The sequence below is a fragment of the Podarcis filfolensis genome (genome assembly GCF_964270895.1).
Source record: "Podarcis filfolensis genome assembly, chromosome: 2".
Lineage (NCBI taxonomy): Eukaryota > Metazoa > Chordata > Lepidosauria > Squamata > Lacertidae > Podarcis > Podarcis filfolensis.
This window is the reverse complement of record NC_139605.1, coordinates 75,225,053-75,251,664: the sequence shown is the minus strand read 5'-3', so window position 1 is coordinate 75,251,664 and position 26,612 is coordinate 75,225,053. Positions and strand designations below refer to the sequence as shown.

Below are 26,612 nucleotides of genomic sequence, written 5' to 3'. Positions count from 1 at the left end.
CTGTTGTTGGACTCCAACTCCCATCAGCCTCAGCCAACAGTACTAATAGTTAGGGAATGATTGGAGTTATAGTCCATCAACATCTGGATGGTCACGATTCTTTATCCCTGGCACAGAGGGAAGAAAAGAGGGAAACCACATACATTAATTGTATGCTGTCAGCCCAGTGACAGAAAAGTGGAGAACCCTGGAGGGAGGGAGTGAAAATCTCATTGTGAAATCCACCAGGAACATGTTATGACTCATAATTTAAGAAGTCCTATCACAGACCATAATTCAGGGATGAGGAACCTGTGCCCCTCCAGATGTTCCTGTGCTACAGCTCCCATGATCCCTGTCCGTTGGCCATGCTGAGACTGAAACACTACTTCAGCGAAAGTGTTGGTGTTGTCTGCAGTTAAAATAAAAGGGGATATATATGTGCTGCTATGCTTTATTGGTACAGCAGTAAAGTACTCTGCTTCCAAAGTATAAATTGGGGTGGGGATAAAATTACAAAATTAACTAGTGGGGAAGTTATTATACTTACCACTATTGATACCATAGGTATTGTCCAGGAGGTAATAATGGGATAGTATTCAACTAATTTGTATCAAAGTCTACCCATTGAAATTAATGGACCTAACTTCAAGTTTATTAACTTCAGTGGGTCTACTCTGAGTAAATGCATGGTACTTTTATAACTATATTTAATGCAGCCGCCACATTGTCGACAGATGGAGGGAGGAAAATTAACTTGCAAAATATTCTGGTCTGACCCTGAGGAGAATGTGTGATGCCCACATGAGAAACATTGCCTTGAAGCAGTAAGTGTCAAGTGTCTGTTAGAAATGAATTGTGACTGCATTTTTATTCCTCTAAAAATGTTTGTCTGAGACGACCCCATTGTCATTATCTGTTGAGTATGAGAATATTTTAATTTGATCAAGTGAGAAATATTGTGGACCTATTCAATTACTCCATGCCTGTTTCTCACCCTAGAGCTTTTACAAATGGGATCAATGGAACAGATTTCCACATAATATGTTTAAGAATGAGCTGCCAATCAGAAAACCAGATTCTTCGTGACTTTTTATTTATTTGCAGTCACTTCATTACAACTCAAAAACTATTGAATTGATTTATTTTTTTTAAGAATCCATTTCAACCCAATGTCTCTAATTACATTTTATAATTAATTGCCAAGAGAACTGGGGAAAGGCTTGCATACGTCTGGATGGGCTGTCGGAGTAGCTGATTTACATGCTGTGTTCACAGCCCTCATTTTCACTTGTTTTTCTTTTGTGTTTCTCACATAGCTGATTCTACTACTTTGCTTTGAGTTTTATTTGATTTATTTATTTATTTAACAAAACTTTTATACTTAGGGATTGTAATAAACCTACTATTAAAAACATTTAAAAACAAGTAATAAAAACATTCAGAAGATAATTAAAAGTAGCAATAAAAGATTTAAACTTGTCAACATATATGTAATAATAATAATAATAATAATAATAATAATAATAATAATAATTTATTATTTATACCCCGCCCATCTGGCTGAGTTTCCCCAGCCACTCTGGGCGGCTCCCAATCAAATGTTATAAACAGTACAGCATTAAATATTAAAAACTTCCCTGAACAGAGCTGCCTTCAGATGTCTTTTAAAGATAGGATAGCTGCTTATTTCCTTCACATCTGAAGGGAAGGTGTTCCACAGGGTGGGTGCCACTACCGAGAAGGCCCACTGTCTGGTTCCCTGTAACCTGGCTCCTCACAGCGAGGGAGCTGCCAGAAGGCCCTCAGCACTGGACCTCAGGGTCTGGGCAGAACGATGGGCATGGAGACGCTCCTTCAGGTGTGTGGATAGGCCAGCCTAAGCAAACATGTTTTAAGCAAGCACTGAAAAGAGTACAGCAAAGGTGCTTGCCTGGTGTTAGAATTTTAAGAGTAACACCTGTTGAGCCAAAAGTACTTTGAATTTTTCAGGACATGACATATCCATAACTAGGAAAACATGGCTTGAATCCAAGTAAGTCATTGCATGAGCAGACTGTGTCTAAAGACTGCTGTCCTGTATTTTATTATATTTACTACTGTGATTTGGTTGGTAACAAATGGCGTCTCTCAAGAAATGAACATAATAAAACTGTTAGATATTACACATTAGTATAGGACCAAATGAAAATTGAACCAAATTGACTTGATTGTGTTCAATTTTTCATTCACGTTGTAATGAATATACACCCTTACTAATGGGTATTAACTTAATGATCTCACAGTGTACTTCTGTGTTCAGGAATGAATCACTCTGGTTATAGTTTCTGTAGCTCTATCCATCCCATTTTCTGAATTTAGTCAGGAAACCATTGGGAAAGGCAGTGACCTAGGTACACTTTAAAGGGATTTTTCTCTCTCAGCCACATGCTGCATCTCAATTTTCTCAATCTTGGAATTCATCTTTTGACTCAGAATATCATCCATTAATCCATTTAGTGAGGAAAGGACTCAGCAAGATGTGGAGCAGTCAGGTTCCTTCCTATAACTGGCAGTGGAGGATGTAATTTGGGTAGCACTGAGAAATGCGTCCAGACATTTTGGCCTATCTCTCTGTGTTCTATCATCTTATACAGGTTTTTTTAGTATATGATTCTGAAGTGTATGATCCTATTTTGCATACGGTTCTGATGTGTTTGCCTGCAAATAAATTAATTATCCTGCTATTTTGTGCCCCCTGGCTACTAAAGCATCTCAGCATGACTTTGGGCACATGTATAACAAGACCACATTTTTACTTACGAATGGCTTGCCCCCCTCTGGTAGCAAGCTCACATTCATGTTGTTGATGTCTTCCAATTTCTGAGAACATACTTATATTGTTTGTATATATGTATGTGTGCATGATGTTTTCCAGAGTGGAAGAAGACAGGTCATTGTCCTGAGGAGCTTACAGTGTAACATTCAGCACAGGGGAAACAACAGTTACATTTCAGCCTATTACCAAAACCCGGTGATTTAGATAGAGGCTTTTAATATGTGGTGTACAGCGCCATGCATATTGAAAACTGAAGATGTTTGATTTGCTAGGGAGGTGGATGTCTGAAGCTTAGTTTAAGTGCAAACGATAAAAGCAACAGCAGGTGGTGAACCAGAGCGATTTACTCCTCTGACAATAGGTAAGACATATTAAAGTCAGCCTCACTGAAGATGTTTTAAGATGTCAATGGGTTATGCCTTGATTGCAAAGTAAGAAGCTTTATATTTTGCAACCTGTATAAGATGACAGCTGCCAGATCATTATCATGCTTTATATTACAAAAAAGAAAAGCTTAATAATACTTAACATGGGCTGCCAAGGGTCTGCTGTGACAGCACAAAAACCTGCCAGTGGCCATATCTAAGAAATGCTATTTCAGCATTAATGTAAGTGCTCACCCTGAAATGTGTGGTGCTCCTCAGGGAAGAGAATCTGATTCCCAAATAAATCAAGGCTCGACACCAATATAGTGTAATGCTGCATTTAGTGATAAATTAATAGGATAGGGGAAGAGACAAATTCCTCCAGAGTCAAGGTGTTCACAAGTTTGCATTTTGTGTGTTTTAATTTTTAAAAATGAAACAAACCTGGAACAGACACCTGTCTTTTCCACTTGTCTCTCTGCCAGTCTGTCACCACCCTCTCCGTCTGCTGAGTGTGTATGCGTCTGTGTGCTTGTGCCACATGTGTAGGGAGTGTGTGTGTGTGTACATGCTTGTGCATTGGTCACACTCACGACAGCTGTGTGGCCCTTGGTAGGGTAGCCAACCTTCACCGTGGCTCTTGAATTGAAAACACTGATAACCCCAGACACAAGAGGGAAAATCCAGATCCTGGGCTACTTGGCTGTGATCAAATCATGTGGGATCTTCATTTGAAAGGGTAGAGGGAGGAATCAAGAATGAATGTAGGAAGGAGAATCAAAGGCGGTCTGAGTGGAATTCTAATCTGTTGTTGTTGTTTAGTCGTGTCTGACTTTTCGTGACCCCATGGACCAGAGCATGCCAGGCACTCCTGTCTTCCACTGCCTCCTGCAGTTTGGTCAAACACTGTCCAGCCATCTCGTCCTCTGTTGTCCCCTTCTCCTTGTGCCCTCAATCTTTCCCAACATCAGGTTCTTTTCCAGGGAGTCTTCTCTTCTCATGAGGTGGCCAAAGTATTGGAGCCTCAGCTTCAGGATCTGTCCCTCCAGTGAGCACTCAGGGCTGATTTCCTTCAGAATGGATAGGTTTGATCTTCTTGCAGTCCATGGGACTCTCAAGAGCCTCCTCCAGCACCATAATTCAAAGGCATCAATTCTTCGGCAATCAGCCTTCTTTATGGTCCAGCTCTCACTTCCATACATCACTACTTGGAAAACCATAGCTTTAACTATACGCACCTTTGTCGGCAAGGTGATTGGGATGCATTTATTTGAGGGCTAATTGATTTTGAGAGGGATCTAGGTGGCAATGGGGGGTGGAGTCTGGGAAGTTTGAGGATAATTTAACTGAAAGGGAAATTATTGGGTGTTTTGTATTTGGAGCCTGCACTCTACCGTTTACTTGAACTTAGTTTATGTACTAAGCTTTTTTGGCTTTCATTTTTGTCTTTCATTACTTTGTCTTCTGCAAATTGGCTGTCATTGTTCAGCAGCAAAATGTGGGATCAAAGGAGTGGTTTTGTTCTTGTGTGGCCAAGTTACTTGTCAACATAATCAAAGTTTGGATCAAAAGAGTGGTTTGGTTTTGGGGTTCACGCAATGCTTGCTTTGCACTCAGTTTTGGGGCAAGTTCAGCATTATTTTTTTAATGCTTAAAAAGAGGGCATGAGGACAACAGATCTTCTTCTCTTGTTTGTCTTCAACATGCAATTTTCAGAAGTATGCTGCCTCGTAAGTTATATGCAGGCTATGAACTCCTGACATGGACTCTTTGGCTACAATTGACTGTAAGAAATGTAGCCAGTTGAATTTTGAAAGCATCTTCCAAGTGCTCAAGTACTGTACTTCAGCACTTGGAAGCTTTTGATAAATAATCCCTTTCCAAGACAAAATGCTTCTCCCCTGGAACTGTTTCTCTGCCAGCTATTATCTAAGGTCAACAACATAATTTACAACTTTACTGGGGGGAGAATGTGGCATAGAGAAAGAGAGAAGCTTAAGATTTATCTGGGACTTGAGAGCTTGATTAAGTGAAGTGATTGTACTTTTTCTGCACAGGGTAATTTTCATTAGTGTTAACAGTGCGGTAATAATAAACAAAATTCCCTCATTTTCTGTTGTCTTTGACAAGTTATATTCAGCAAACAGCCACTAAGCAATGTCAAGCAATCAGATCCTAACTTTTGAGTTGACTTGGAAGTTTCATTTTGCACTTTCAAATGAGAAATCACCTTTCACCTTTTGATGTGTATGCTGCTGCCCAGTCACAACTGTGCTAATGTCCAGTTCCGAGTAACTCGTCCCATTAGCAGAAGCCTACACAAGGACTTTTGCTAGTACAATGGGGCTTCCCCCCTGTTTCCCCACAAAATTGATGGCAGGGAGGGGTTGTCGGGAGACTACTCAGAACAGTACATTGGGGAGGGAGGAGAGGGGAGATTGTTCCATCAAGTAAACAGAAATGCTTGTACTTCCTGAATGTTTGTAACTACCTGATGTTGAACTCCTTCCTGGGCTTCTCCATTGCTTCCTGTGGGCAGCCCTGTATTACCCACAGAAGGTGTGGTGTGAGTAAGAGGATGGCATAACAAGCAGATAGAGAATTTTTCCCCTTCCTTCTCCCATAACACTAGAACTCGGGGACTGAATGCTGGAAGATTCAAGACAGACAAAAGGAAGTACCTGTTTACACAGTGCATTGTTAAAGGAGGCGTGATGGCCACCAACATGGATGATTTATAAGAGAATTAGACAGATTCATGGAGGATGAAGCTATCAGTAGCTCCTAGTCTTGAACGCTACCTCCACTGTCAAAGGCAGTATGCCTCTGGATAACAGTTGCAGGGAATTGCAGGAGGAGAGAGTAGTGTTATATTCAGACCCTGCTTTCAGGCTTCCCATGGGTATCTGGTTGGCCAGTGTGAGAACAGGATGCTGGGCTAGGTGGGCCATTGGCTTGATCCAGCAGGCTCATCTTACATTCTTAGCCTGCTTTCCAAGTAATGGTGTACTTAAAGGTAAAGGGACCCCTGACTATTAGGTCCAGTCGTGGCCGACTCTGGGGTTGCGGCGCTCATCCCGCTTTATGGGCCAAGGGAGCCGGCGTACAGCTTCCGGGTCATGTGGCCAGCATGACTAAGCCGCTTCTGGCGAACCAGAGCAGTGCACGGAAATGCCGTTTACCTTCCCGCCAGAGCGGTACCTATTTATCTGCTTGCACTTCGTGCTTTCGAACTGCTAGGTTGGCAGGAGCAGGGACTGAGCAACGGGAGCTTACCCCACCACGGGGATTCGAACCGCTGACCTTCTGATCGGCAAGTCCTAGGCTCTGTGGTTTAACCCACAGCGCCACCCGCGTCCCACAATGGTGTACTTAGAAGCATTTAAATTCTGGGCTTAAATGATCTTGGAGCTCCCCCTTTAGGTGGTAATATGTATTATTTCACTAGCTCAAATGGTCTCATCCCCCCCTTTAGATGATAATGTTCATTGTTTCACCTACTTTAAAATGTGTTGAGCCAGCTATATTGTGTTGTGTGTGGTGGGGGGGGGGGCGCTGCTCATTCTGCTAAGCAGGGGCTTGGATTTCTAGCCCAAAGTGCTGCCCTAAGTGCATCACTAGTTCCAAAGTGAGGCAGTCTGTAGGACATAAGTGTTATTTATTTTATAAAATGTATATACTGCTTGATTGTAGAAAAGCCCCTGAAGCTTTTTTACAAAAAGTCTGGCATTAGACATACAACTGACTCCAGTGCACAAGAATCCATGTTATTAGTATAAAATGCTGTCTATATACTTGTTAGGCATACCTCAGACAACAGCTACTCTTACTCTGTGAATAGGATAGCTGTTGTTTTCAAAGTGCAACTTTGCTTACAAACGTTTTATTCGGTTTAATCATTGTTAGACAGGCCTTAATTGCTCCAATTAGCTCAAATACTAGCGAGGTCAGTACAAATGGCAACTCTAGTTGCGTTGCAATTAACTTAACTGGTTTAGGCAAACAGTATTTTCAAAATATTTGGGCATACTTGACGGTCTCATTATGCCTTGCCTTGTAAAAGAAATGTTCAGTTTTAACAATTCAGTTAAAACCAAGGTAGTGGTAGGGATTGCTTGCCTGTGGCTTGAAACGGAGAGAGCAAGCCGTGTTCTTTGCACTGGTTTAAAGACATTAGCAGGATGTTGGTGAGGAGAGGAAATTACCGGTAGTCCAAGCCTGGTTTTACTGGGTTTTTCTTTTTATAATTCTACACACATGCTAAACATGAGCAGCCCAAAAGGGATAATCTGGAAAGAGTGACTTGAAAATGTGTTTGCCATGTTTTGCAGTATTCCATAGATTACAATTCATTTGCAAACAAAATGGTTCTCTTTCTCATGTTTAGTTCCTCTATATCCTGCATTTTGTCTGTTGATGTGGCCCATGGGGCAATATCTGGCCATCGCTCAGATCTACTTCCCTGTGCTTAGGGCTTGTTACCCTTGCATTAGCCACAGTGTTTATATCTACTACTGCTAGTATTATCCAGAATTTGTTTTTAATGCTGCACAATCATTTTGAGAAACTGCCAGTGCCATCTGCTTAGTTATTTCTAATAATGTTGTAGAGTATTCCAGGCTAGATGTTATCTTAGAGTAAAAATTAGCCACGAATCCCCAATTCAATTTAAGAAGAGAAATTGGCATTTAATAATTATTCACTCATCACACAGGTCAGTGATATTCACTGTTTAGCCCTTGGGGATGCATGGAAAATGTTGCTGACTTGGGCACTTCAGTAATTTTGAGCTCTGGGTTGCTGTGAAGGGAATTTACCAATCTCCCCTGCTATTCCCATGTATCATAATGGTGTGTGCATTGTACAGGCTTGTTACTAACAGCATAATTTTTGGATCCACCATATTCTGTGACTGTAACGACTCAGCTACATTGGCAAAGAAAAAACACTTTTTATGTGTTGTTTATTCATTCTAACACTATGACACCAGATGGCGGTGTGGAGTTCCATTTTTGATAACCCAATTTCTCTCATGAAGTTTAAAACATGTTTAACTGAAATGCTTCTTTGATGTGTCTAGATCCAGCATAAGTTGTTTTAAACTGTTTTTAATACTGTGTTTTAATCTTGCAAGGCAGATAATTAATAATAATAACAGCATCTGGCAACATACCCCTTCTGAGCAAAAATCAGAATCAAATGCACACTATGTGGGCAAATTTGTTGAAGAGGTTTAGTGAACATCTCCAACACCAAAAAATGCAGGGATAGCAATTATGCCTCTTTGAGAATCCTTACAGTATTAACAGGGCAATTCAAACCCTGTCAAGGCAGTGGCAGGGTATAACAGAATGGCGGAGATATGCCATATGCAAAGTCCCAGCGTGGAAGGCGAGGGAAGGATTAGGGAATTGGCACGGCAGTCAGAACCCTGATTGGGCTGAGTACCATTAATGGAGTTTATGTATAAAATACCAGTTGACATGATACATTTCAGACCAAGAGAGAGCACAGAAATATCACCCGGATGAATTATGCATTGGCTCATGCAAAACTCACCACTTAAATGCAAAATAGTTTCTCTGAATTTCAGGTTCCAGTTTAGACATGTAAATTTCCAGAGGAGGGGCAATTTCCTTTGGAATATAATGGTCCAAACTCCTCCCTGTCCAGTTCCCTGCTTCTGATGTATTTGACTAGTCTCCAAGTGAATTACATTTAAAAACATAAACATGAATACATTATACCATAAAAAAGAAGAAAAGTTAGATGTGACATTATTGATATATTTAACCCATGAATATATAATATAATATTTTTTGATAAATGGCAAGGATGGGGGAAGAGGTGGACTACAACTTGTAGGACGGTGGGTTTTTTTTATAAGAAAACCTTTTGTCTTGCCCTGGTCTCAGTTAATGTCTGGAAGTTTTCCACCCATTGCAGATGCCTAGTGCAGGGGTCCTGATTTGGGCTGGGACTGCCATGGAGGGGCAGAACGGATGAAACCTTCCATCCATATATATATATATATATATATGTGTGTGTGTGTGTGTGTGTGTGTGTGCGCGCGTGCGTGCGTGCGTGCGCACACACACACACACACCATAGTTTGGATCTGGCTCCCCCCTACAAACATCAGCAATTTAAAAATAAATTAATAAGGGAGTATAGACATGGATAATATCACATCTAATTTGGCCCATACTTCCCATCTGCTTGAACCACAGACAATGAGTCATGGCTGTAACATGCTGCCAGCTCGCTCCTTGCCTTAGCTCCATTGATTTCCAGAATGTATGTTTAGGGTTGCAGCCTCAGGTGAACCCCTGTCTATGTAAGGAAATTAACCAGATGTGTGAATAAAGCTTGTCTTCCAACTGATGGTATCACTGTTTAAAATGGAGAACAATGTGAATGATTTAACTGAGAAAAAGTTTAATAGTCTTGTAACTAGAATTCCACTGGCGTGTAGGGGTATGTGTCTGTCTGTCTGTCTTCACCCTTAGACAGCTAAACGAGAACAACTGGTTTTCACAGCACCTTTGCTGAGTCAGCAATAATAAGTTAACTTCCCTACTGGATAAATTCTCACCTATCTAGACAGTTAAAGAGACAATCTGCCAAAGAAGTTGAAAAGTCCTTGTGATTATTTCTGTGCAAATCCCTTTGGAATTTAAGTTGACCACCCCCTTTTTACACTTGTTTAAACATGTGTGCTTCAGTTGTCATTTACTATCAGTAACAAGCATGCCAAGACAGTGCTTTCAGTACCTTTCAGCAACAAACCTTCTTCAGGCATTAGAAATCTTGGATGTGGGTGGGTGTGAACCGGGTTGGTCTTCCATTGCTGTTTCTGCCACTATTTGACTTGTGGAAGGTGAGTGGGGAGCATTTTGTATCAGTGGAAGTTCCCACATCTTTCAGAACCTTGACTTTCCAGGGTTCTAAAATGGGAAGCCTCCACAAACATCTGTTAGACTTTTAATGACTGGTCTTTAGTGCAGAATTAATCAGGGCTGATTCAAATTTCAGCATGTTGACTGGCTATTTATTTAGTGGTTTTCCTGAATGTTGTCCTTCAAACTGTTACCACTTTGATCAAACCCACTCTTGGGGTGAGGCAGGCTGATAGTGCATCTAAAATAAATTTAGAAAACAAATTTATATCATGTTTTCCTTTCCTTTTGCCTGTTCTTATCGGCACTGCATAGAGAAACAGCCTTTTAAAGGAAACCACTTTTTTCACGGACTGAAAGAACTGCAGTATAAATAATAAAAAGGAAAGAGCTGGAAAGGCTAAGAAGGAGTGATGAAGGGTTGAATCATCCTTGAAGTTTCTTTAAGTGAAATGGTGATTTAATTGGAAAAAGTATCCTCCTCCTTCTGAAAAACAAGATGAAAAGCACATCAGAGCAAAGGAGAGGATGAAGAGCACTGGGCTGGAAAAGGGAATACAAACCTTGCAAAACTGATAAATAAATACACATGTAGCAGGCACCATATAATTCAATGGAAAGAAAAGGAAGGTAGTTTTCCATCCAAATGAGGTCAAAAAACCGTACCTGTTATTTCCATCCATGTTTCTGCTTTGCCAAAAAGTGACTGAATGTCCACAGCATTTATTCACAGTCTTCTTGTGAGTTGGGTGGAGCGATAGGCTATATAAAATAATAGAGTTGTAGAGGTGGAAGGGAACCTGAGGATCATCTAGTCCAACCCTTTGCAATACAGGCATATTCCTGAGCCCTTTTGGTTTCCTGGATCCCGCAAGGATTCAAATTGCTGGAATGGCCAGCCACATTTCTTGGTAATGGCCCTCTAAGTATGAGCTGTTAAGATATCAAAGGAAGTGGCTCTGTGCCAGACAGAAAATGGGTGGGTCCCCTGTTGGTGTAATGTGAACAGAGGGTTAAATTACACAGTGCTTGGTCTCATGTCTTGAGTAGCGCGCGCACACACACCATGTCTGGATGTTCTGATATAATGATGTCAGGTGCACTGACTTACCATAGCAACACCAGCGAGGTTGAGTGTGTGACTTATTGAGTCATTCACCCTCCCATCGTCTCCAGGGTATTGTCTTCATTACGTGATGGCCGTTTCCTGTCCTGTTTACTGTCAGGGTGTGACTCTCAATCTGTGAGAGTCAGGCAAAGAGGCTGCGGGCTTTACACAGCAGCGTTAGATAGCATGGTGATAGGTCCCACTGTCGCTCTTTCCTCTCTTGCCATGTGAACTTTCTGTGACCAACTAAGTGAACCCCATATATTTGTGATATTCTCCACTGTGGCCTCTTTGTACCGTGTGGGTCATACTCGCCACTCACATGTACAGTCAAGCTAAGTTTTAGATTTCTCATCAGTTCTAATAAAGTTCTGTTAAAGAGTACAAATCCCAGAGCATTGTTGTCATGTTGACTTTTAATTATATTTTGACAAGGGTACTTAAAAAAACAAAAGAAAACCCTTTGACTGGTCATGAAGTAATTAAATGGAACATACTGAGAAATATCATTAAAAGAAAATGGTTTATGGTCTGGGTACATTTATTGTAAATGTTTACATGGAGAAAAATGCATCAAAGTAGCAATCAGTGCTGTTAAAGGCAAGCAGACTCTTATCTTCTCTGGTGGTTTTTTCCCATTTGAACAGAATGATTTAATAAACTGCAGTAACTGAGTTTGCTGAAAGATTCTGTATGTTTCAGTTAGTTCCTAACTCCATCTTGTAAGCATTAAGTCTGCTGTCGTAATCAGAAGAGATTGGTTATGAAGTGTTAATTGATGTGTCAACATGCTCTTAAGTGGCTATTTTGCTCAGCCTACATTGAGGGAAAGAAACAACAAGCTACTATCACGCTCAGTAAAAAAAACATATAATGCTGCTCATCCCTGCCACCAACAGGAAATAGTGTCTAATCCTCTTTATTACCTGCTTAATCCTTTTGTTGTCCCCAAAAGAAAAATGTCACATTGAGACAATGCTTTCATGAACCAGAAAATTGTAAACCCTAATGTCCAACCAGCACCACAAAGATAAAATATTTGCTTACTAATGGGTGCTAGCCAATGTAATAGCAGCATGTGGCCAAGATTCTGCAAGCTATAATTGTGCTTGAATAATGAAGGGCAGGGTGGGACTCGGGTGGCGTTGTGGTCTAAGCTACTGAGCCTAGGGTTTGCCAATCAGAAGGTCGGCGGTTCGAATCCCCAGAACGGGGTGAGCTCCTGTTGCTAGGTCCCAGCTCCTGCCCACCTAGCAGCGTGTCAAGTGCAAGTAGATAAATAGGTACCGCTCCGGCGGGAAGGTAAACAGTGTTTCTGTGCACTGCTCTGGTTCGCAGCTTAGTCATGCTGGCCACATGACCTGGAAAAACTGTCTGTGGACAAACGCCAGCTCTCTTGACCTATAGAGCAAGATGAGCGCCACAACTCCAGAGTCATCCGCGACTAGACCTTACGGTCAGGGGTAAAGGAGTACCTTTACCTTTAATGAAGAAATATTCCAGGGAGAGTTTGTGGAACAGGGAATTAAGGCAGACACAAGCCATATACAGACATTCCAAATCCCTCATTCAACCAGAGAGAGCAAATGTGTATTAGTATGCCAGCTCTGCCCCTTCTCACTGTCCTCCTTCTCCATCATGATTTGGAGGGACAACATTGGATGCAAGAAGCCTGTGCTACTCATGTAGAACAACATCTGGAGAATCTGGAAAATTAGCATGGACGTCTACATGAGTAGAAAAGATTTATTGGGACAAATGTTACTCCTCCAACTCCAGGGCCTTCCAGAGGTGGGTATATCAGGCACACAACTAGCAGGGCCCACAGACTCTGGACTTCCATTTTTTGTAGCCCTATTAGAATTAAAGCTATGAAGCAATATGTACAGGTTCCCTTCTAAACAATTTTTGTGAGGTGAGCCAGTCTGGCTGCGCCTGCTTTTAATGTTTTTAGCCAATGGAAATCAGAGCTGTGACTGATGAGACAGTTGTTTGGACACTAGGCAATAGGAAACCTGGAGTCCTGAACAGTTGCTTTCCCCCCTTTTAGTACATGTTTCCTACTTCTGCTTTATAATTTAGTCCTTGGAACCATAATGTGCCCTTCCTTTCCCCCCTAGCAACAAGGAATTTATCTTTTTCTGTGGTGGATTCATCTGAGATCAGATACTCCCTATAAGTTATTTTCTGCAAATAGTCCTACACAATAAGTGAAGGTAGATTTTAAAGAACCACACCCCCATGGCAAATGCAAAATGTGAAAACCTTGCTTAAGAGACTTAAGCACGACTCGTGCTGTGCAGAAGCTAAATAATTCACTGTATAGTTAACTTATTGGGCTGGTGTTCTGCAATAGGATCACTTGTCTCTCCACACTGGGAAATGGGTTTGTGTAAGGTGGTTTGCTCATAATAATCAGAGTAAGTGTCCCCTTGGAGAAAATTTTCCTGTTCAGATATTTCGTCAAATTACCAACTGTTTTCCAAATTCACTGTTCCTGGTGATGCTAGGATGCAGTAGTCTAGGGTTGGTAGATTCATCTTTGTTACCCGGCATTGTATTTGATCATATTTTGATATGTGAACAAGAGAAGAAAGCAAACCAGGCAGAACACTATAGTTCTCAAGTTTGTGCCCCCCCCCCCGCAAATATCACATGTTGGGCAGACACACTGAGTTACCTAAATGAAAAATGAAAATCATGTTTATTTAGCAGATGCAAAAGCATTCCTTGGGGCAAATCATTAAATAGATCTTGAATCGGCATCACAGAAAAGTCAGTTGCTCCTATGCATAACTGTAGTTTGTCAACAAAACCCTTTATTTCCCTGCAACAAGTTCAAATAACAAAACTTTTTATCGGAAGTCTATTGTATCTTATTTTCAAGGCTGTTCTTATGTTTGACAGCTTAATCATTGTTTGTAACTTTTGCTGTTCTTTAGCAGGATAGAAACAGGGCACGCTTGCATTAAAGCTGCACTTGAATCCCCTTAGCAAGTAACTTATAAGTAAATGTTTTATTATTGAACTGTTGGAACAATACTTTATTTAAACCTTTAATATTTCAGCTTATGTAACATGGAAAGAGCAATACATGGAAATGAATATTGCTGTATTAATATGCATTTTGAGTCCCCCCCCATTACAATTCATTAGGTGAAATATATGAAATGGATGTTCTGAAGGCACATAAAATCATGGGTCATGAAGCTGGATTGTATGCACGTTATTAGGTATGCCTGGAATTAACATTAGCCTTTAACTGTTGAAGAATGGTGAGGTCTTGGAAGGTCAAAAGCCGAAGTACTGGCAGATAGAAATAACTCACACAGAATGATAAACCTTGGTTTAATTTTACAAGCTGGCAGTGAGTCTCAGGTGTGCCCTCTCCCCCCACCCTTCCTCCAGTGAGAAGGAGACGGAAAACTTCCATTTTAAATTAACCACAGTTTAGCAGTACCTCTGAAACTTAAACTGGGGGCTAAACCAGATTCAATATTCAATGCATCTTTTCATTTAACATGCACATTGTTAAAAATGCAAATAGCAGTCACTGATAATTATTGGGATGGCAGCAGGTGCTAATGGGGGATTTCCTCCTAATCCAATTAGCAGTTTCAGAGGAATGCTTTTTGGTTAGGATGGCAGTAAGGGAGGAAAGGTTTGCCCTCCTCCCATCTGCTCTGATAATGGTAGTTAGCAGCTGCCACACTCAGCAGCTGCCAAATGACTTTTTTAAAAATGTGCATATTAAATGCAAAAAAGCACTTAACATAGGGCAGCCCATGTTGGCAGTGTCTTTATTGCCTGTTTTCCTCAGTAATAGCTCAAAAAGGTTTAATTTCTACGTGATTTTTCAAAAATAGCTCAGCAACTTTTTCATCCTAACATCATGCTTAGTCTGACTCTCATTTCCTGATTCATAGAACGGGGCAAAAGTTCCATAAGATTGTTTTATAATTGATGTCCAGCATTGTGATAAATTCACAATTAATTAGCAAAGTATTTGTCAAGCAATTATTTCCCAGTCAAACAATTTGGAATTGTGTTTTTTTCCCCCCCTGAAATAGCAATGAGTTGGAAAGACCAATATAGCAAATTTAATAACTTCCACTCAAGCACATTATAAAACTATTAAATGTCTCCTATTCAGGTAATCATTGGCATCTTGCCACGTTTTTCTTGTCTTTTTTTACTGTCTATGAGCTAAGACATGAGGAAATATTTTTTTTTTAAGACTCTTAATGGATAGAACCCTTTTTTCCCTCAGTAATTACAGCTGATTAGAAAATTGCCTCTTCAAAGAACAGAAACCTCAAGCGTTATTAGTTATAAGAGATCTCTAGTTTCTAATTAACAAAAAACAGACATGTTGCACATTTCTCATTGTATGCTTTTGTCACTTATTATTCCCCTTTCTGGCAGTATTCTCAGAAGAACTAATTTGCCTGCCCTGTGAACAGGGAGAGAGGGAAAACAGTGCCATTATTTTAAAAGATGGAAAACTGGTATTTTGGTGTTCAGCATGTTTGCTTGTCTACCTATTAATTCCTAATAGTTATCTAATTACCACTTTAAAGTATGATCTAAGTCAAAAGGAATGTATTTTTAGGCAACAGTCTAAGAGAGGTCTTTTGTCTGAAAGAGAGAAGTCTTTTGTCAGAAATGGATTGATTACTTTTTATGAGGAAAAGCAACACAGTATTGGTACACCCATGCTAGAGAGTGATGGCAGAACATGTGGCTCCTCTGGTCTGCTTAAATAGGGTCGCCATACGTCTGGAATTTCCAAGACATAGCTGGAATGCTGTAGCTGCAAGCAGTGTCTGGGCTGAAAATTGGCGAAATGTCTGGGAAAAGCTGGACGTATGGCAGCCCATGGCAGCAGTGTCGTTTTTGCCGATTTCCCTCAGAAATAGAAGGAAAAAAAGAAGCCCAACAACTCAGAGCTCAACAGCTTTTCTCTCTGGATTTTCACTTTTTGCGACATGGCAAGCCTAGCATATAACTTTTTTGTAAATCACTTTGAGGTGTTTTGCAACCAAGTAGTATACAAATTTTATGAAATAAAGAAACACATACATACATAAACATGCAAGAGGCTTCAATAATGGATAGGGCATGATATTATTTTTCATACCAGTACAGTACAGAGATGTTTCCATGTGTAAGCAAAATTAGGTTGCTATTAATCTCATTTGTCTGTGTTATCACAGAAATTCCACTTGCGAAAAGCAGGACTGTTGGATTTGTTATACTCAGTGTTCAGAACCCTGTTTATCCTTGCCATCAATTGCTTTAAAAGGGGGCGGAGAGAGAGAGAAAGGATAAAATAAAGTTCAAAATTAGGAAGAAGAACAGCACAAACCCCATTCTAATATCCTCTTCAAATCTCTCCTCAACTGTGAATTGACCAGGAGAGCAATCCAAGCCCACTTTGCACCATGCTGCATGTGGTTGGTTGGTTTCACTTAGATGAAAACAGCAAGGCCCAGAAAACAAAGAACAAGGTTTCTATGTTTAAAAGGAAATATATTTATCAATAACTATTTGCTTTATTTTGCAAGCCAATTCTACAGGACATTTTGACTGAGAAACGTTCTCATATGTCATAGTTTGTGCTTTGAGATAGTCGCACTAACTGAGAGACAGAAGCCACAGATGCTTGTCTGTGAGTCAGTCCTTTATCTACTCAGTTGTGCGTCCTTCTGTTCATTTGCTACAAGGCATCTTAGAAACAAAACCTGGAAATGTGTGTTTATTTTCCTGAGGCTCACATGCAGTTTGCATATTATTATTGTTAAAGGATAAGGATTATATGTGGATGTTTCCCTGCTATTTCCCAAGGTGAACTTTACTTCTGAATGCACTGCTTAAAACCAAACCTGTTGTACAGACAGTTCAGTGTTAAAAAATAATCCATGAAATACTATTCAATTACTTTTATTGGTTGTATCCAATGGTTGCCCCTGAACCGCAGCTTGTGAAACTCATTTTAATAATAACAATAACAATAACAGTAACAATAATAATAATAATAATAATAATAATAATAATAATAATCCCCAGCATCTTCAGGTAGGGCTATGGGCTATGAGAGAACACTGTCTGAAACCCCAGAGTCACTGCTAGTTAGGCAGTTCTGAGCTAGGCAGACCAATGATCTGACTCAGTCATATTATTGCCCACCCTGAGAAATTTTTAGTAACATACAGGGGTGTTTCAGTTGCACTAGCCTCTGCAGGGACATTATGGGCAGAAACACAAATGCAGGCATTTATGATCAGAGCTCTAATAATGACTGTGACTAATAGATTTCAGCCAACTATAAATTACTCTTAAGCTTAATTTTCAGATTAATACATGGCAAATAGGTCCCTTAGGCGATTTCAAAATCCCTGAATGAATGATTTAATGAAGGCTTTGGGTTTGTTTTTAATAACAGCCTTTTCTCCCCTGTAGTGGCTCATTGCCCCTGCTCCTCCCTCTCTCAGTTAAGCTTAGCTACTAATAATCAGAGATAAACAATAGAGGGAGGAAGAGACAGGTAATGATGCCTGTTTGCTGTGGGCTTCTGAAGGAGTTTCTGAATAGCCAGAGCATCAGTCTCACACATGACTATTTTCAACATGGTGAGTGTAATGTGCAGCAAGGCCCTGAATGTGAGTCTGCCTGGGAGTCCTACATTTGTCATTTTGAGTTCCACGATGGAGAAAAAGAAGGTGTACTAAAATGTACAAAACTGATAACAGTAAATAAATTGCAGGTTTGATTACAGAAATGGCTTCATCCATAATATGTCATGATTTGAGCCTGAGAAGATTCGCCTTTCCTTTCAGTGGCATGGAAGCACTACAAAAAGACTGGGGGTCAGTTCTGTGTTTCATAGATGCATATACCTTTTAAATGCTATGAACAACAAACAGTTACACAACAATTGGAATGTACCACAATATGACATTGGAATCTAAAATGGAATGAAAGAAGCATCCTAGTGCACTCTTCTGAACAGAGGTTTCCTGGAAAGTAGTTAATGGTGGAATAATGCAGACTGAATTCAGCACAGAAGTTATATAAAGAGGATTGTCATATTAGAAGACAGATTGTGTTGGCAGTATTTCTGGCATAATGGTTAGGGATTCCTGGGGCAGAGAGTATTAGGAAAAAGGATATTTCGTGTTCAAATTTTGTGAGGGGGGGAATAAAGGAGTTTTGGCTGAGTGTCTGTGTACTGAATACCATTTCTTACTATTTTTTGAATACGTTGTTGTGATTTTGCTGTTAAAGCATACAGTTTCAGAGTGAAGGCAATGATTCAGTTCCAGATTGCATCAATCAGCCTGGGGACAAGAAAATCTGGAACAATGTAAATGAAAAGTACAGCTTTTGGGCTGACTCAATGCTGCCAAGATATCCACTTCTGGATAGATTTGTTTATCTATATTATCTATAGATTTTGTTAATCTGTTTTTATAGAGGAAAGTTTTTAGATTCTATAAACTTCACTACCACATTTTTTTTCAGAGATGCATATATTTCACTTTAGGATTATCTATTTACTACCTAAATCCAAAGTCGAGAGAATATTATAGAAACTCAATGGCAAGCACAGTATATTTTACACTTATTTTTAAAAAGGAAGATAAAGGGCAAGTTTATGAGGCAATTTGTAAAAGGCTGATGTTTTGAAGAGTAAGAAAAAGTGTTGCATTTGTAAAATGTGTATTTTTTAAAAGAACTATGCACAGATTATGTCAGTGTATAGTCAATATAAAGGGACAGCAGGGCTGCATAATTTCCTGAGACAAATTGCCAAGCTGCAGAAGTGAAAATAAAGAGGTTCTTGTATTGCAGCTTTTTGTTTCCCCCTCCATGGATAACATCAGCTTCAGGACAGGGTAGGAGGTGGATTGTCACTGTGGGAAAGAATTAAAAAGCAAGCAAACAAAAAACAAATCCCTTCATCCGCACCACAGCCCTAATACAGGTAAAGAAAAAGAAATCAGGACACTGGACATTTTAGTTATAATGCTGTAATGTGTAGTTCGCCTTCACACAGATCATTTTTAAAGTACTTTACACATATGATTTGATTATCTCTGCAATAGCCTGATAATTTGGATTTCCATTTTGTAGATGGGAAGAAGAGTGGCTTGTCTGACGTGGCCACTTGGTTTGTGGCTGTGGTGAGATTTGAAGCAGGGACCTGCTGGCTTGCAAGGTTGCAGTGCTGTAACCAGTGTTTATGCCAGCTTCCGGCAGTATAGGCAATGACCGATTAACACACATCTGAAAGATATGCAATTGCACACAGTTGCCAAACCCAGAAGTGGCTGAAAACGTCACAGAACACATCACTAAAAGGGCATAACGGGGCACTGATGCGTACGGGTGCCGGAAATGGAACCCCCTTGTGAAATGGTCATTGACTGTACCAAAAACGCCCCCCAAGTAGCAATGGGTTGCGCTGCTACAGCCCCAAGCAGAGCTGCTTCTGCAGGCAGTTTAATGGGGCAGCAGCATTCACCTGACCTCAAGTCAGTCACATTGCTACTGCTTACCAGGTTATAGACAGGGAAGACTGATGTGGCAGTGATGTTTGCAAGGTGCAAAAGTATCAGTGGAGCCAGTCCCACTGGCACATTTGCACTGTGCCCACATTCTCCCCTCTACTTCCAAGTAAGCACCAGTAACACAACTGACAGGAGGTTAGCTGAGTGTTGCTGCCTCACATTGTCCAATACTGTGCTGATGGCCTGTTTTCCCACATGAGGACACACTGGGGGTAAGGAGGGAGATACTCTATGTGGCAGGACATGCCTGTAGCAAAATATTTTTCTTCTTTTTTGAATAAAGTATTTTTATTCATTTTTCAGAAAACAAGCAGCGCAAACACCAGCAAACAATTTGGCTGTCCAGAATCCATATCAAAAATTCAGGGGAAGACACATTGCAGTTTAAATGCGCTGAAGGCACAATCTTACATATTAATGTACCAGGTCTCCCCACATACTTCAGCAGCAAAATATTATCCGACTCAAAATGACTCCCCATGAGCAAGCCCTTTACTTTCTGTTTTGTTCTTCCAATGATTTTATCTTGTGGGAACATCTGAGGGAAGAAGCTACAGCTTTCGACTGAGAAAGGAGACGGCCAGGCCAAGGAAGGGGCAGCAGTTTTAATTTGAAATCAGAAAAAGGGGATCTTGCTTTGTTCAAGAAGAATGAAGAACATGCAGTTAAGAAGTTTCTTAAACACATTGACCTGGTCCTTTCAGGGCAAAAAATTAGTGGAGCAGAGGTAGGCTAATTCACACCACGGCTTGGGCCAAATAACTCAAGTTATAAATATACATATTGGCTATTATGTGAGTGGGGTATTCTCTTTAAAAAAAAAGACTTTAAAATGTAGTATCCTTTAGTACCTCATTTCCCTACAACTGTGTAGTAGAATTTGATCCAAAAATACAGTACTTCCCTAGAGAGTTTGCTGATGACCCACATCTTCTGGATGGGGAGAAATTTTGAAACAGATGTGAGTCCTAATGTGAAATTCATTGGCTTTCCACATGGCACATTCTTTCCAATATTCACTTGGCACTGAATTGCCTTTACACCTGCATGCAAATTTTGTTGGTTATGTCATATTTTCCCTCTATTAAAAAGAAAGTATTGGAGAACCTTTCAGAAAAACTGGGGTGTTTGCTGGCTGCTTGCTTGCAAACACAGTTAAACTGCCTTTCATTGTTTTCAGGGATATTTGTACAATGTTTATTAGCTAAACAAAGTGAGCATTTGAATCTTAAAACTGAAGGAAGAACCTCTCTTTTTACCATTACTTTATGCTATTATTTCTGAGTAATCTTCAGTGTCATTTTTTTTTAACATTGTTTGCACTATTTGTATCAGACCGTAAGTTTCAACCAACTACTAGTTTGTGATTAAAGTCCAAACCCAACAGAGGATCTTTACTCTTAAGAACTGGAAATTGGATTGACATGGATACATGGAGGGTTAGTTTTATGCCACTAGAGTGAGAATCTGATTTCAATATCAATATAAATGGTCATTATGTAAGCAGAATTAGCACTACCAGCTTAATGCAGTTACTCTGGATTTAAACCAGGGCAAATGAGATCAGAATGTGGTTCTATGTAGATAAGAGCTTTGTAAAACTACTTTAGATAATGCTTTAATATTTGAGCAGCTGTCTGAAGAGGGGTTAAGCAGCCAATTTTAGAGAGTATTGGGCCTTTTTCAGTGACATTTAAATACAACTATGTTTTTTCCTGGCTGAAGGAAAATATGCGTTCATCAAAATAAACTGTGGGAATGGGGCTATCCTTAGGGTTTGCAAGGTCCTGTTCAAATAAGAAGAAAGGTACTAGTAAAGCCACAGTTAATTTAAGATCTGTCTCATTTATTTGAGGATGAGTGAACCAAAAATCACACAAACTGAGCTTGAGAAATCAGATTAGAGTGTTACCATCAACTCCTTGGTGCTGGCTGAAGGTTTTGTGGACAGACAACCTGTTGAGCATACAACTGCTAAAAATTGTGGGCAATGGTTCCCCATCTGGTTTTCGTCATAGCCCTGGACACTTGATGAGAAAATGCAAAGGAGTGGGATCTAAAGAAGGTTCTGTAGGTTTGAGGGATGTCTCTAAGGCTGCCTTAGGATGAGTTGGCTAAAGACAGACCTAGTACAGTCACAAAGAGCCATCATGTCAGCCCAACATCACAATTTGCGTGACAGATGGCATACCAGTAAATTGAATGCTAGACTAGCTTCTGAGTTGCTCCTCTTATTGTGCATCAGATGAGCTACCTGTCTCTTAAGTGACACACTGTATCTTTATTTGTATAGTGGTACCTTGGTTTTCGAGCGTCTCGGAAGACGAACATTTTGTTTTTTGAATGCCGAAAACCCAAAAGTAATTGCCTATGTTTTCAAACGTCCCTCAGAAGTTGAACGGCTTCCGCTGCATGTTTTTCAATTTTTCCAATTGAACTTGCAGCCAGCCCTTTGCGTCTCAGTTTTCGAATGTTTCAGAAGTCGAACCGTCTTCCAGAACGGATTACGTTCGAGAACCGAGGTACCATCTTTTAAAAACTAAAATTGACAAATTTATAAAAGACAGTTGCAAAACTGATATGTAGATTAGAGGTAGGAGTTCTGTGAAATCACAGGTAGTAGCTAATAGGTGTACTCCATAGTCAGCATTAGTATCTGCCTTTCATCTTAAAAGTCCAAGGCCAGTTTTGCACACTCTGGTGATCCACTCTCAAACTTGCATAAATGTTCTTAAAAAAGAAGAAGAGCTCATCCCGGTGAGGGTGAAATATGATGATTTATTTACAGAAAAGTGAAGGCACTATCAGTCTACCTTTGTCATGTTAAAATGTTTTATTTGTCTTTACTCTTACACAGTAATTCTTCCTACATTGTTTGCATGGTGAAACTATTGGTCTTGCAAATATACCTTCATTTTCCAGACACAGACAATGGCAACAGGGACAATTGTGCCTGAGGTCTTGGCTGTAGGTAACCTGCATTAAAGTTGAATTCTAAAATGTGCTTCAAATGTTGTGGAAATTTGAAAATATACATCTGTGTACTGTATATATTCCACAATGCATGAAACCTATATGCATCTTTTAAAAATGTGCACTCTGTAGATATGCATGTGTCAGTCACCCTTAAATAGCCTGGAACAGGGCCCTGCTGGAGTTGACGGATGTTGCAATCAACAACACCGGGGTGAGAAAAGTTGCTGTAGAATGCACAGGCAGCCTAAAATAACACTCCACATCAATATGGTGTACAGATGTGCCCCTCACGTTAGAGTAACAGTCCTAAAGTCAAACATGCAGTGGTTCCTAATTTCAGATGTAGTGTAGTTCAGGTTTAACATGGCAAATACACAAAACTTTGAAATACAGTGGTACCTCAGGTTAAGTACTTAATTCATTCCGGAGGTCCGTTCTTAACCTGAAACTGTTCTTAAGCTGAAGCACCACTTTAGCTAATGGGGCCTCCCACTGCTGCTACGCCACCGGAGCACGATTTCTGTTCTCATCCTGAAGCAAAGTTTTTAACCTGAAGCACTATTTCTGGGTTAGCAGAGTCTGTAACCTGAAGCGTATGTGATCTGAAGCGTATGTAACCCGAGGTACCACTGTACCTCAAATGCTCATCTCCCCACCCGCTCCCCAGATCCTCTTGCTGTTTTCTAGATATGCTTCCTTTATGTGATTTGAATGCTATGGAATAGCTTCAAAGCCATTTAGACCATTGTTTTGCTAAATAAAATGCTTGATACAAGCTTAACTAGCATCTTGATAACAGTTACATGAGGGAGTCCAGCTTATTAGCAGCCTTGAACAAATGTGGAGCTGAGTCTGATAACCGTTTTTGAAAACCACCTCATTAACTACTGCTTGATAAGAGGATAGTGACATAGTAAACAACTTCACACTTGCAAAACTCCATGAGTGGAGGAGGCAAAGGCCTTATTATTTTGTATTGCTCTGTGATCATAGGCTGAAATATGCTTTTATAGTCAACAACTATTTTGGTGTTTTATATTAGCTAAATAACATTAGCTATGGAAATTCAAACGTATCCATTCTTCAGGAAATCAGCCCTGAGTGTTCACTGGAAGGACAGATCCTGAAGCTGAGACTCCAATACTTTGGCCACCTCATGAGAAGAGAAGACTCCCTGGAAAAGACCCTGATGATGGGAAAGATGGAGGGCACAAGGAGAAGGGGACGACAGAGGACGAGATGGTTGGATAGTGTTCTCGAAGCTACAAACATGAGCCTGACCAAACTGCGGGAGGCGGTGGAAGACAGGAGTGCCTGGCGTGCTCTGGTCCATGGGGTCACGAAGACTCGGACACGACTAAACGACTAAACAACAACATGGAAATTTTTGATCTATTTGTAAATCAGAAGAAGTGGAATACTTTTGCTCCATTGTTTACTGTTTGTGAATTATATGAAGTTCATGGTGAAGCTTTGTTAACAAAAATTCAGCTGACTATTGATAAACCTATTGGCATTTTGATTAGCATTTTTCTAAAAGACAAACAAAAATATATTACAAGACCTGTTTCTAAGCTGCAAAGAGGAAGCAATGTAAACCCAAATTTTATTGATTGTGCATAGGATCACCTTGTTTGATTCCTTTTTTATTCTGCAGTTTTAATTAACAAAGGGTATAAGTGTGGTGTGCAAAGCCCATGCATGCTGCTGTTTATCACAATGGCCATGTTAGCTACTCAATAAAGCCATTCATACAGTTTTATAAAAGTCTATTTATCTTTAACAGCCTGTTGCAGTCCACTGAAGACTGTACAATACACTGAAGGTGAAAGATAACGCTACGTGGGGACATTATGTTCAGTTCTTTTCATTTGTGTGTGGAAGTGTGTACTTGTAATATATCAGATCATCTGCAATTTATTGTAGGGGTTCCACTTGTCTTTTCTATTAGTTCATTATTTGACTTCTCCTTTTCTTGACTTTTTGCTATTTTTTATCATACTGTTTTGCTGAAAACATAGGCTTGAATCCTGACTAGGTATCTATGAACTGAAAGGCTTCTTCCATTCAAAGATGTACCAAGATCCAGTGGAGGATCCCAAACAATAGAGGGGAACAATGTTCACAGATATCCCCCTTCCCACTGCAGTGCTGAGTGCTGCCCTTCATGTTCCTCTAGAGGGCCCTACCAGTGCATTTTTTTTCAGGGAGGCACAAGGCTGCCTTGTGGGAAGAGACAGAAAGTGTACGTCAGTCATCTCACTTCCACTGGCAGGAACTCTGCTTAAAGTACAATCCCACCCTCAGAAACCTAGTTAGGATATAAACTATATTCTATTGTATTGCAGAAAGGAGGTGTGCCCCTGCTTTAGCATAAGAAAAAGCCAGCATTCTTTGTATTTTATTTTTCAGTTCAATAGAGCTTTGTGTCAGCATAACTTCTTAAGAAATAATCTTTTGGCTTGGGCAAAATCTTAATTGTAGTGTCTGTTTTGAATGCCTCTATTGAATGTTTGCATTGCTTAATAAGCAGAGGCTAATCTGGATGTCTAAGTGATTAATTTACAAGCAGGCATAAAGCAAAAAGTGATAAAATAAAGAACTAGGAAGGGAGGAAAACTATGCATTCAAAAGCATGAGCATGCGGTTAGATGGGATGTGTTGGATAGGTATCACTTTGGACCCTCATAAAATGCTATAATTTCAGGATCTCAGATCAGAGCAGGTGAGTTTATGCAGTGTAGCAAACATGCTTCCGATATGTTAGTTTAACTGCCTGGGCTTTCTCAAAGGCATTTAATGAAAGACAGCCCATAGGATTGCCATGTCATTTATCAGTCACTGCTCCTATGGCTTTAACAGAAACCTGTTCTGTTGAAGATATGGAAGGTTGGGGGACAAAATGCAGGTCCTCCAGACTTGCACACATGTTGGTTCTGTTCAGAGCTTCTGATGACACATGAACTTTGGGGTGGGGTGGGAGGCAGGTGTGATCCCATTCTCCTTGCAATCCGGTATCACATGAATAGAGCTAATGTTTACCTCCCAAGTTGTATAGAGTTCCACCTGCTGATTCAGTAGTTGTTGTTTAAGACAAAGAAGTCTAGGCGGATGTTGTTGTTGTCACTTGGAAAACCAAGCAGCTGATGGTGATAATAGTAAGGATTTTCTGCTAGGGCAGCTGATTGATGCTACTGAAGAGAACCTCGTATAAATGCAGGTGTTATAGTCATAGATTATTCCATCACTTCCTGTGTATTTTCAAGGTTCTCCTTGATTGCTTCTGTAGCCATTATCATGCCTGCATACCACCCGCTTCAAGCCATAAACATACAGCCCAGAAGCTGGCAAAGTGCTGCCTGGATGTCAGACTAGTGTTGCATTGCAGCAGTTGTAGATTGATTTCTATAATTTACAGTATGTAGAAGGCCATGTTTCTTAGTCAGTGTAGAAACTGGAAAAGAGAGAAGTTACTGAATTAGCATATTTCACACATACTTAGCAATTTATATCAGGCAAAGGTTTAGTTTGCAAATATGCACAGGGAAAAATGGCAAGGACTGCAAATGATTTATCTGCTGTTTACCATATCCTGAAGCTTAGGACCAATAATACATGGAGAATTAAATGATTATTCTTAATGCGTTCAGACAGCAGACACAAAACCTGGGCTCATCTAAATTTTAGATCAAGAATTAGACTTAAAATGGGGGGGGGCCTTCTTTCTTTTCAGCTGAAGCATAGGGGATAGGAGGACTGATTGTGAAAGGTTTCCACTAACACAATAACTGCAAGCAAATTATAGATTTAATTTTAGATTGTTCAAGAAACTCTGCAGTGGGAAAGTCTATCATGTTGTATCGGGATTGAAAGAAGCAGTTTTGTGTTCAACAA

At 40.1% G+C, this 26,612-nt stretch overlaps 1 protein-coding gene and 2 long non-coding RNA genes across 12 annotated transcripts in view; 2 read left to right on the top strand and 1 right to left on the bottom strand.

Moving 5' to 3' along the window:
- The window catches only part of KCNIP1 (potassium voltage-gated channel interacting protein 1), a 556,014-nt gene that overhangs the window by 444,087 nt on the left and 85,315 nt on the right, over nt 1-26,612 (top strand). The gene's annotated exons all lie outside the window — the stretch shown is intronic.
- On the top strand, nt 1,864-8,887 carry LOC310755184. The gene is made up of 2 exons (XR_014544218.1): nt 1,864-6,178; nt 6,539-8,887. It is a non-coding gene; the product is annotated as an uncharacterized lncRNA (long non-coding RNA).
- The window catches only part of LOC310755158, a 59,593-nt gene continuing 57,082 nt past the window's right edge, over nt 24,102-26,612 (bottom strand). Inside the window, exon 4 of the long non-coding RNA XR_014544187.1 lies at nt 24,102-26,172. This is a non-coding gene — a long non-coding RNA (uncharacterized lncRNA). The remainder of the gene's footprint in view (nt 26,173-26,612) is intronic.